A 12,291-nucleotide genomic window follows, 5' to 3' on the forward strand; every position below is an offset into this window, starting at 1 on the left:
CTTCAGTTGCCGCTAGAGGGCTGAGTTTTTAAGAAAAAACACTGTTCAATGAGTTTCTGGTGAACAAGCTCTGCAGTCCATAATGTACAATTAAAGTTATGCGGAAAATATTTTTGAAAAATGTTTAAAGTTTAGCTGTAATAAAGTTCAACTATCTGATCCATTTGAATCTGTCTCAAACTGTCTTTTTGTGTTGAATAAAGGCAATATTTTTTGCGATTATTTTTAAGTCTTACTCGAATGAAGCCGTTTCTTTTAGCCAAACTGCAAACTTGATCTGAAGCTTCGGTTACAAGTTTGATGCATCTCTCTACTCGTTGAGTATGGCATGGAAAATGCTCCACATCTGGAAGATAAACATTTGTTAACATTTCAATTAGATTTTCATCTAATTGAAATGTTAACAAATGTTTATCTTCTAGATGTGTATATTATCTATTCGTACGCCAGAAGCTACCAGCCTCAGTCGAACAACTAGTTTCAATCGCACAAATGTAGATACTTTCTTCAAAAACCTTGACAGTGTGCAGAAGCGCTATAACTTTTCTGCTGATTGCATTTACAATATTGATGAAACAGGTCTGACAACTATTCATAAGCCAGTGAAAGTGATTGCTGGTAAAGGAGTAAAGCAAGTGGGACAGGTAACTTCTGCTAAAAGGGGAACCCTAGTTACAATGGTGGGTTGTATTAACGCCCTTGGAAATTTCATTCCACCGTTTTTGATATTTCTTCGTGTCCACTTTCGTAGCCATATGCTTAAAGGTGCACCAACAGGTACAAAAGGTGATGCTAATCCTTGTGGATGGATAAATACAGAATTTTTTTTGAAATGGTTTTATCATTTTGTGGAGTATGGGCATCCTAGCAAGGATCATCCATTACTTTTAATTATGGACAACCACAAGACTCATATATCGATTGAACTGATGGATAAAGCAAAGGAAAGCAATATTGTGCTCCTGAATTTGCCACCCCATTGCAGCCACAAACTCCAACCACTTGACAGATCAGTATTTGGGCCATTAAAGAACTTTTACAATTCAGCATGTGATTCATGGTTAAAGGCACATCCGAATACTCCTATGACGACTCCTATTACGATATATGACATTTCTGAAAATTTGGGAATAGCTTTTATGAGAACCTTTACTTCCCAAAACATTCAAAATGGTTTTAAAGCAGCTGGCATTTTCCCGTACGCTCCATATGTTTTCAGTGATGTCGACTTTTTATGTTCTTATGTATCTGATTGACCAATTCCAGCAAATGACAATTCCGACAAACAAACCATCCCCACATCACTGTGTATTGTATCTGAAGTTATTAATGAAAAGAAACAGCATATCATCACTTCTGCCTACCATTGGATAGCAGAAGATATAAGGCTATTTCCAAAAGCAGGTGAAAGGGTGGCAAAGAGAAAAAGTGAAAAAAGAAAATGTTCTATGCCTCTGGTATTGACAGACACACCAACAAGAAATGAACTAGTTGAAGTTTATCAGAATTTAAAACAAAAAAAGAAGATAAAGATATGAAAAAGAAAAAAAGTTACCCCCTCAGACATCAACGTAATTTTGACTCAATTTAAACACCAAGCAACCTGTTGAACAAAGTTACAAATGCATTTAGAATGGTATTTTATTTTTGTTAAACATAAATAAATTTTGTGTATTGTTATGTTTTATAAGGAGTAGAATAAACAATGAAATAATACTTAAAATTGTCTCTAACTTTGTCCCATTTCACCCCAACCATTGTCCCATTTTACCCCAACATTGGGTAACATGGGACAAACAGTGTCACTTTAAAAAACCAACCTCTTGAATTTAATTTGATGATTAAATAATGGGTTTTGCAATAATTTAACATGACAATTCATTGGACTATAGTTTTAAACCGATATGTATGGTTTTTGTGGAAAGTTTACAGCGCAGCACGCAAGCAAATTTTTTTCTCCAATCTCACCCCGTTCTCCCCTATAACTGGATCGATGATATTTTTTATTTCACTACTGGCATACCTGGATAAATTGATGGTTAGCCATAAATGTCTAGCACCTTCCGTGCTCGAGGGATTACATCTTATATTGAACCACATTTGGCAAACAAACTAAACTATTTCTTTCAGCCTGTGCGACGGTTCGCTACATCCAACATAATAACTCAATATTCTGTTTACAGTGGTCACCCACCTGTCATAATTAAGTTTTCCAGGATTTCGGTTAGCCAAAGCGTTTGCACAATAACCTGTAGATATTGCTTTGCAAATATCAAGTAAGTATTAGGGTGTCCCAAAAAAAAAAAAAATTACCTCTCAAGCTTTTCCCATTCTTTAAGGTCTAAATGGGCTAAAAATACTACAGAAAAAATTTTTGTTCCAGTAAAAGTGATTTCTGTAAAATATTATTTTTCAAAAAAAATGCAATTTTTTTGGAAAAAAAACATCTGTTTTAGAAATTCTCATGAAAATATATATTTCAAGTTTAAAGAATGAAGTATTTTTGAGTTGTTTCTTTGCCAGTTCCTTCTTCAGCTTCTTTCTGCTGTCTTTGGCAACCAGCATGAGGTTCTGTTTGTTGTTGTCCGACCTGTAGCCTCCAACAAAGTCCTGGATTTGTCGGATATTCCTTTCAGCGCAGTCATTGACACATTTAATCGACTTCATAAACCTTTTATGTATATCAAATGTCTTACTGGCATCTCCGCTGATCCACTTCTCCACTTCTTCAACAGGGATCTCACATACCTTGAACAAGATCCAGCTCTGGGAACCTACCAGCTCAGTAAAATCTGTTGATCTGCTAATAACCGGTAGCTTTGGTTTTCCCATATGAAACTTGTCAGGGATATCACACTTGACCATCTTCTTCAACATTTTCTTCTTTTCCTCGTCGTCAATATCAACGTCAGCTAGGGACAGAATAACTAACTGTTCTGTTAAATACCAAGCATACCGCTGCATGCTGGAAAAAAGGGCCTGTCCAAGTTTTGGGTAGTGGTCCCTTATCTCAAACGATATATTAAAGGCAGCCAAGTCGTTTGAAGTCGACTTGTCCACCATGCAGAATTTTAAGAACCAGGGCCAATAACATACGGAAACAAAGAATGCCGCTGTCTTTACCATCTTCTTCTCTTCCTCATTCATCACCTGGGCTACCTTCTCAGTCATCCTCAGGGTCAGCAGGTATAGAGCATCTGCTATGAACATTTAGAATAAATTATTATTATCAAATATGTAAGAAAAACTTGAAAATGTACTTTACCCTAAACACAAAAATTATTGATAATATACTGTAACTTTACCTGGCTTCATGGCAGGCTCCAGGTTGATAAAAATGAAATCCTGGCACAACTAGACCCAAATAGAAACCAAGTAGCTCACAAAGTTTCTTGTAGTCCTCCCTGTTAAATGTCTCTATGGTCAGAACCCTCTTGCCATACTCCAGGGCCTCCCTGGCAATGTTGTACAAGGATGATCCAACCTGTAGCTCATTCCAATCAAACCTAATGATCTCCTCCATCTTGTCTACCTCCTCCTTGATGTGTGGCCAGGTTTTCTGCAGTCTTACATAGAGTGCTCTCCTTGGCCCTCTTTTTTTTCTCACCAGTAAGAGTTCAGGTTCTCCTCCATCTCTTTGATCTGTTTTGTCAAAATGCAGGACAAGCCTGTTTCCCTTTAAAGTTTTCATTATATCTTGTCTTATCTGGTCTCCTAGTAAATAATAAAGAACCAGCATCAGATTTAAAGGAAGCCTAAGAAGAACCAGCATCAGACTCAAAGGAAGCCTCAGAAGAACCAGCATCAGAATCGAAGATAGCCTCAAGTTCTATTTGAACTATCTCCCTTGTCGAGGAGTTTGCTGCTCTCCTCAATGAAATTTTCCTGTATCTTAGTGAATCTACCAATATTCGAACCCCAGTTTAGATCTCTCAGATGGATTAGTTTGTAATACTTAATGTGGAGCTTCAGAATCTTATCCCTGATTATACATAAAAGAAGTTTATTAATTACATATATATTGGTTATTTTTTATTTATTTGTATTGGTATTTAATTATTTATTTGTTTGCTTTTTTGATTTAATTCTTTGTTTATTAACATAATTAAAAGTTAGTGGAGCACCTTAATGAATGGGACGATTATTGAATGGGACAAACTCAAATTCTTATACAAGCATCGATGTAAGGATATTCAAATTCCTGTAACAAAAAGCTATAGAAACAAGAACTCAACTGTCCGACTCATCCATCCTATTCCTCTATGACTGTAATGACAATTGAAGTTATTGTGTTTTCGAATGCAAAAAGTAATATTTAAAAATGTTTTTTTTTTTTCAGATTTTGCAGCAATTTTTGAATTTTTGGAAAATAAAGTTCCATGCTTAAATAGATAGCAGTCTCTAGTACTACAGTGAGTAAAACATTCAAGCTTAATTAATGGTATTATTGGTGTGACTAATCATTTTTGGATAAAGTGATGCGCATATTGAATGGGATGAATTACTAACTATTGAATGAATTTAATAAAGTATAATTTACAGCTCAGCAGAGGGGTGCTGCTGTCCCTTACTTTTATCCCCATGGGTAATGGGTATTATTTACACACTTTTATACTGCAATATTTTACTTAAAAATAACTAAATATAATATTCTAAATTGAGAAAGTTCTACTTCGATTGAGATTTAGAGTTAAAATGTTTCAAGTTAAAAATATTTTTTGTGTGGTCTTTATGTATGTATCTATATATTTAACTACATTTACAATTAATAAACTAATTTGAAAAATGATTGAATTAAATACGTTTATTTTTAATTCTTTTATGTTTGTCCCATTCAATGAGACATACTTAATGAATGGGACAAATGTCATGCTCCAATAAAACTCTCTTTTTACCAATAGCCAAATGCAAATCCAATTTTTTTGTTTTACTATATCATTAAGCAAGAGTCGGTGGTTATCAAAATTATTTAAATATATATATTAAACAATTTTATCTACGTTTAAAAAGCATTTCGCAAAAAACTGTCCCATTCATTGAGGTTTTCCCCTACTTTATTTTTTACCTGACCGCAGCTCCAGAAATGAGGAGTTCTTCAAAACCAGTCTTGTTCCACACATCCATTACAAGTGAAGTAACACATTTATGGTTGGGATCTTTACAGGATCTACCCTTGCAGAGTCTTTACCTGGAAAACTTTGAAGACAAGCTACAACAGGTTTTGTAGATTTAAAGTTTAGAGCCTAGGAAGATATAGTTAAACTGTATACATCTGAGCACATTTCCAATGCTGGGGAGCTGGTTCGTGGGCAGCTGGTTGAAAGGATACTTGAGAAAAAACAGTAACTTTCTGGGATTAGTCTGTATCTTCCTCTTTTTTCCTTTACTTTTGTCTTTCTGAGGATGACGGTCCATTTTAGAAATTACAATTAAATATTAAATTATATAACATACTTTAATTTATCTATAAGGTAGACAAAGATGCATATAAAATCGAAGTATTAAATCCGCTTGCGGATCCATATGAGTTAGGAATTTCAGATCCTAATGATTTAGATGCTTCGCGCCCAGATAAATTAAATTCTGAGAAACTGACTCAAACCAAAATGATTTAAGATTTTTTGCGCATGATTCAACAAGAAAAAAAAAGCGCAACTTTTATCCGTTTTTTCTTGAATGCAGCATGAGAGAAGCCGATATGTTTGGAGAAGGGGGTGTTATTATTCATGATTCTGTTTACGCCACCGAAAACGGAAATTTTAAAATCCCAAGCCTTATCAGCAAGTAGGAGAGAGACAAGCTTTACAAACTCGTGTGGAATGATGAGAATGAAGAAAGAGATTAAAGTGCAAATCAGTGATTGGAACAACTTAAAGAAAAGAGACAAGCTGAGAGCTCATTGAAAATTCGAAAGAATTGAATTAGGAAGGGATAAAACTTCTAGTCTCACTCCATCAAATCGAAAAGTTTGAGAAAAACAATCAGGACATAAACGTAAATGAATTTTAATGCGAAAACTAATCCATTTATCCTTTGAGGAAATCCAAGCATAGTGACAGATTAAACAAAATCGACCTGCTGCTCAATTCAAACGAGGTTACTAACCATTATTGCTTGATCAAAGATTTGAGCCGATTGATATCATCGCAAATATCGGCCCATCAGCAAAAAACACATTATTGCAGAAATTGCTTGCAAGGGATGAGCAGCGAGGAAGCGCTTTCCAAGCTTTGGACTTACTGCAAAGAGAAAAGTTCTGTCAGAATCGAGTTTCTTAAAAGAATTCGTTTATGCTGCTTTGTCACAAAGAAAGATTGATGAGAACTCCGTTTGTGGTTTATGCCGACTTTGAAAGTTTCATCACTCCGATCAACACATGCGATCCTGATAAAAACCAGTCTTTCACCAAGCAGTACCAAATGCACACTCCGAGTTCGTTCTGGTACTTCATCAATTGCTTTGACGAAACCATTTATGAAAGAAAGCCAGTCGCGTTTACGGTATCAAGCGAAATTGACGACGTCGCCAAAATATTTGTGGAGATGCTCGAAAAGACATTACGGAGATTTGCGCAACGATTAAATTTCCAAAAAAAGATGGTTATGACCAATGAGGATAAAAATGATTTCAATTCTAAGACAGTGTGTCACATTTGCGATGAAGATCTCGGAAGTGACAAAGTGCACGACCACAGCCACACGACGGGAAAGTACAGAGGCGCAGCTCACAACACTTGCAATACAAAATATAAAATTCCCAAACTCTTCCCTGTCGTTTTTCACTATTTATCCGGTTACGACAGCCACTTGTTCGTCAAGAAATTGTCAGGAGGAAAGTTAAGCTGAATCCCCAACAACGAGGAAAAGTACATCAGCTTCACCAAAGAGATCAAAGTGCGAGAGTTTAAAAAAGAGGGAAAGGTCATTGAAATAAAGCGAGAGTTGCGATTTATTATATATAGATTCAGATTAATGGCTTCTAGTTTGGACAGCTTGTCCAAAAATCTAACAGAAAACCAATGCAAAAACATTGGCAAATATTATTCCTGAAAGCAGTTTGAACTGTTGCTCAGAAAAGGCGTTTACCCATACGATTGGATGGACTCGATGGATAAACTTTCTAAAACACAATTATTACCCAAAGAGTCGTTCTTCTCCAAACTCAACGACGAGGGGATAAGCGATGAAAATTACTTACACGCCAAAATGGTATGGGACGAGTTTCATTGCATTTTTTCAGGGATTATCACGACTTATACAACGTGTCTGACGTTCTGATGCTTGCAGATATCATTGAAAATTTCAGAGACGTTTGCATGAACAATTACAAGCTCGATCCTGCCTGGTACTTCACGTCTCCAGGATTGACGTGAGACGCTGCTCTCAAAATGACAAAAATAAAATTGAAGTTGCTTAGCTCCAATTTTATATAATAAAACTGGAGCTGCTTAGCTCCAATTTTATATAATAAAACTGGAGCTGCTTAGCTTCAATTTTATTTTTGTCATTTTGACAAAGTAGTTTAATTGGTGGCTATCATTTTAGAAAGGTTGGTCATCACTAATTGGAATGTTAAATCCGGCAGAAGGTCATCTTCTTTGTGTCGGTGCGACGATTATAAGTAAGACAGAGCTCTGGATCCTTCTGCTCGATAACTGGCTGGACGCCATAAAAAGTTTAATATGCCCCACGCTCGAGTGGAACAAGACTTAACTCAACTCCGAGTTGATCCGGGATAAAAATTTCTTTTAATAAAGGCAAAATCATAGAAAATATCGGTGTTCAGTAAACCCTCAAGGTTCTTTCTGAGATAATGGCTGGAGAAGAGTGCATCTTCATAATCGACGACTGCATCACCGAAAAAGAAATAGACTCCTTAAAACTCCCGCTTTGCAAGATTGTCATAAGCGGGCGCCATATCAAGCTCAGCTAATGGATTATCGCAACACATGATTATTAGTGAGCCAGTCTCTTACGAGTAAGCAGTCCCCTGGTCGTAAGAGACTGACTCAATAATAATCATGTGTTGCAGCATGATCTGTGTGTTCTTTCAGGAAAAATATATCACCGTTTTGGTATAGGAATAGTTGATGTTGACCACCGTTTAGCACGTTGATTAAACTTGTCCAGTATGGTCTGTTCAACGCATTCAAAAAATGAACTCAGATGAACCTGATTTGTCTATTGCAGGTATAGATTCGATAAAATATGATGAAGGAACCGACAGTTAACGTAAACAAATAGACGAGAGAGCTCTTAAGGTTGGAAAAGCATCGGTGGCTGAGTGATAAGAAATGCAGCGTCTGCTGCTCGAGACTTTGAAAAAAAAGAAGCTGAAGATTGCCGTAGAAGCTGTTTATCGCAGAACCTGAGTAAAAAGAAGCTGAAGATTGCCTAGAAGGTTTATCGCAGAACCTGAGTATTCAGCGCTCGCAATTGGAGCTTCAGCTCTCATCTTCTTAATCATGGAGACGCGAAATCGTCAGAAAAAAAATAAACATCCTAGCTCCGGAGTTGATTGTGAGACTAGCGCACTCGACCCAGGTGTCAGCCCCAGTCCAGACATGACTACAAACAGTGGAGAAATCTCATTGTGTTTCCGACCAGAGCGTACGGCAACCCAAAAAGGGTGATCTCTTCAGGTCCGTAATAACATCAAGTCCGTAATAACATTGTAGAGATAGGCGCGATATTTTTCTTCGAGAGCCTTAAACTCTTCAACAGTAAATTGTCCATCATTGATAGCGGCGCTTTGAACCGGTAACATTTCGAAGAAGGTTTTTACCGCTTTTTCATGAGTCAGAGCAGGCTTTTTCTCTTTTTCAGCAGTAACCGGTAATCTTCGGCGAACTTCTCTATTATATATTTCCACTGCAGTACCATCTGGAATCTCAGGGCGAACCTATCCGTAGCTGATAGTGTTGTCAGTTCCGTTTCTGAGATCACGGATGGTACGGATGGTGTTATTGAAGATACGCTCATTAGATAGGGCAGCATAGGGTAGAGTTTCTATCCGGACATTGAGTGTTAGTTTTGTATGATCGACGTTATTCTTTTCCTCACCTCACCAAAAATTACCTCGCAGTGCTCAAAGATACGACTATCCAGAACTTTATCTTCACCTTTAGGGACTATCATGAATTTTATCTGATGTGACGCTGCTGATTTGAGTGGTTCGGCTTTCCACGTTAAGTGTAGCATGGTTTTCGATGTTGCTGTTCTCGATGTTGCCGTTCTCGATAACTCATCACCTTTCGTGTCATTGAATTCCAATTGTACGCCGACATAGCGAAAAACGAGGCTTGAGACTTGTGTAGACCAGAAAACTTTTATATTCCATGAGCCTGATAATACTCCTGTAGTCCTAGCGAAAGCTCTACTCGTGTTCGAGACGTGAGCTTTAGGGTTACTCTCGACGTTGGACAAAAAAATTTTTGTTGATTCAGTGCGCGACGTACCAGACAGCTAGAAAGGTAAGGCAGGTACCAAACGCCCATGATTAAAGCATTGAGTTCTGCCTGATGTTCTTCTGAGTACTTGCCTACGGAAAGTACAAGCTCGGGCTTTTTATCCCCAGTATTGGTCTTTTCATCACCAATGTTAGGTTGGGTTGAAATTTTAACCGCTGTGTCATAGGTTACCGGGCCTACAGAATGGTCTATGGACCTTTTTTTCACCCAATTGATGCCTGTTGTAATATAGAAGGTAGACAGTGGCGCTTGCAGTTGCTCATTGTTGTACTCTCGCATCAGGTCGGTCTTTACTCCAAGGTTACTTGGAATCAGATATAGACCCGGGGCGAATGCGAAATTGAGACTACTATTGGCGTTTGATAATATGGTCTGGTATGGTCTGGTCAGTTTGCTGGATTGTCTTTCTTTTGAACAAATGGTATCTTCTGGGTTTTTAACCATTTTGTTACCGAATTAGCATTGTGAGAAGTTGCTAAATCAGGCCAAAACATATACTTGGTGTCTCGATAATATTTGTTAATAAAAGGTTGCAAGCGCTTTTGTAAACACTCTTTTAAATAGGTCTCTTGGTTTACCGCTTGGCCAGAAGGAGCAATGTAAGTAGTGGTGACCCTTCGAGGGGAGATTGCCATCCATACAAGTAATTTTTTTTCAAATTTTGAAACATCATAATACTTAACAATGTCTGGTGTCAACTTTTGATAATTTGAATAGTATGTATTATTACCAGCCAGTGTGCTATTCGACAAAGTAAAGTATGACTCATCATCAATAATAAATTCATGGTTGCGATATTTTGAATAAAGTCGACCACATTTTCGGCGACCCCAAAGCCTCTGTTCAGGAGTTCTGCTTGGTCTTTTTTTTTCTTTTATAACAAGGAATAGGCTTTTTAAAGCATTTTAAGATTCGTCCGATGGTGCTTTTGCTACAACCAAGTCTTCTAAAAGCCTTTGAAAGTGACACACCTCTTCGATTGTTAAACATTTTCCTTAATTTGATGCGGTTGTTTTGTGTATTAAGAGTAGACCTTCTTCCACTTCTAGCTTTGCAACCCAATGGTTTATTTTGATCATAACTGTTCATATATGTATAAGTTGTAGCTTTTGAGTAGCCCTCCATCTTGAAATGGTTCCAAACAACGTGTTTTCAATCTTCATGTTTTTTTTTATAAAAATTATACACAAGACTTTTTAGGGCTTGTTGATTTGGCATTTTAATTTGTTACCTAAACAAAAAATAATCAGAGAATTTATAAGCTAATTGAAAGAGGAAAGATAGAGTTTTCATTTGATACCAAATACTAATTATTTTATCAAGCTTACTAATCAAATATCGCTTATTTAAGCTTGTCTCAAATTTTATGGAACAGGTGTTAGATAAGCCTTCTTAACAGAAGCTTTATGCGGAAAATATTACTAAAATCTACAAAAAATCTGATATAATACAGTATAACAGTATTAATATAGAGGCTAAAAAAATTGCGAAAAATTTGGACATAGACAATAAAATAGAATGTCTAGAAATGAACTCAGTATTTATTTCCCTAAAAGATCACAAGGATAATTTTGCCAACAATCCTCAGTGTCGTTTAATAAACCCCGCTAAACCAAAACTCGGGAGAATTAGTAAAGTTTTATTAGATGATATTAATAGCAGAGTGAGAAAGGCCACCTCGTACACCGATGGCATAATACAAAAGAAGTAATAGAATGGTTCAAGTCTATCTTAGACAAAAAATTATGTACTTTTATTCAATACGAAATTAACGAGTTCTACCATTCTATTTCAAAACGATTGCTTCAAGATTCTTTAATACACGCTAAGAAAATCATCATAATTCCTGATGAATCAATCAACGTCATATACCATACAAGGAAAACCTTACTTTTCGCAGGTAATAATATGTGGAGCAAAAAATCAGGCGATCCTGATTTTGACGTTACTATGGGAAGTTTAGACGGAGCCGAACTGTGCGAATTAGTAGGCCTATACATATTATATACTATTGCCAGTGAATACGGGCTCAACACCACAGGACTATACAGAGATGATGGTCTCTGCTGCTTCTAAAATATCAGCGGCCCTCAGTCAGAAAAAATAAAGAAAAATTTCGTCACTATTTTTAAAGATAAATTCAACCTTACTATTACTATTAAATCTAATTTAAAAATTGTTAACTTCCTCGACACTACACTTAATCTCCTTGACATAACTTTTCAACCTTACAGAAAACAAGGAGATAACCCTATGTATATCAACGTCAACTCCAATCACCCATCTAATATCATTAAATCGATACAGAAAATGATTTCTAGCCGCATCAGTAATATATCTTCAAATAAAGAGGTTTTTGATAGAGCCGCACCGTTTTATAACAACGCTCTCAATTCTTGTGGATTTAAAGAAAAATTTTTTTTCAATCAAAACACGCCAAAACGTGATGCAGGATCTCGAAAACGAAACGTTATTTGGTTTAACCCTCCCTTTTCACTGAACGTTAAACAAACGTAGCAAAGATATTTTTGGATTTAATTGACAAATGCTTTCCTAAAAATCATAAATTTTACAAACTTTTTAACCGGAACAACATAAAAGTTAGTTATAGCTGCCTCCCAAATTTTAAGAAAATTATTACTGCTCATAACAAAAGAATTCTATATAATTCTACTGACAAAAATAGCTAATCATGCAATTGCCGACAAATCGCTGCATGGCCACAAAATGGAAAATGCCTTAATAAAACCTTATTTATATTTGAAATGTAAAAACTCAGCAGCAAGAAAAGGGGCATTATTATATTGGGCTCACTGAAAAAA

At 36.3% G+C, this 12,291-nt stretch overlaps 1 pseudogene; it reads left to right on the forward strand.

Annotated features, from left to right (window-relative positions):
- The first annotated feature begins 422 nt into the window (after positions 1-422).
- On the forward strand, positions 423-1,591 carry LOC149892213 (uncharacterized; annotated as a pseudogene).
- The last annotated feature ends 10,700 nt before the right edge of the window (positions 1,592-12,291 follow it).

The sequence above is a fragment of the Hydra viridissima genome, unplaced genomic scaffold (assembly GCF_058129835.1).
Source record: "Hydra viridissima isolate aposymbiotic clone 2 unplaced genomic scaffold, HvirCarnegie_v1 scaffold_2, whole genome shotgun sequence".
NCBI lineage: Eukaryota > Metazoa > Cnidaria > Hydrozoa > Anthoathecata > Hydridae > Hydra > Hydra viridissima.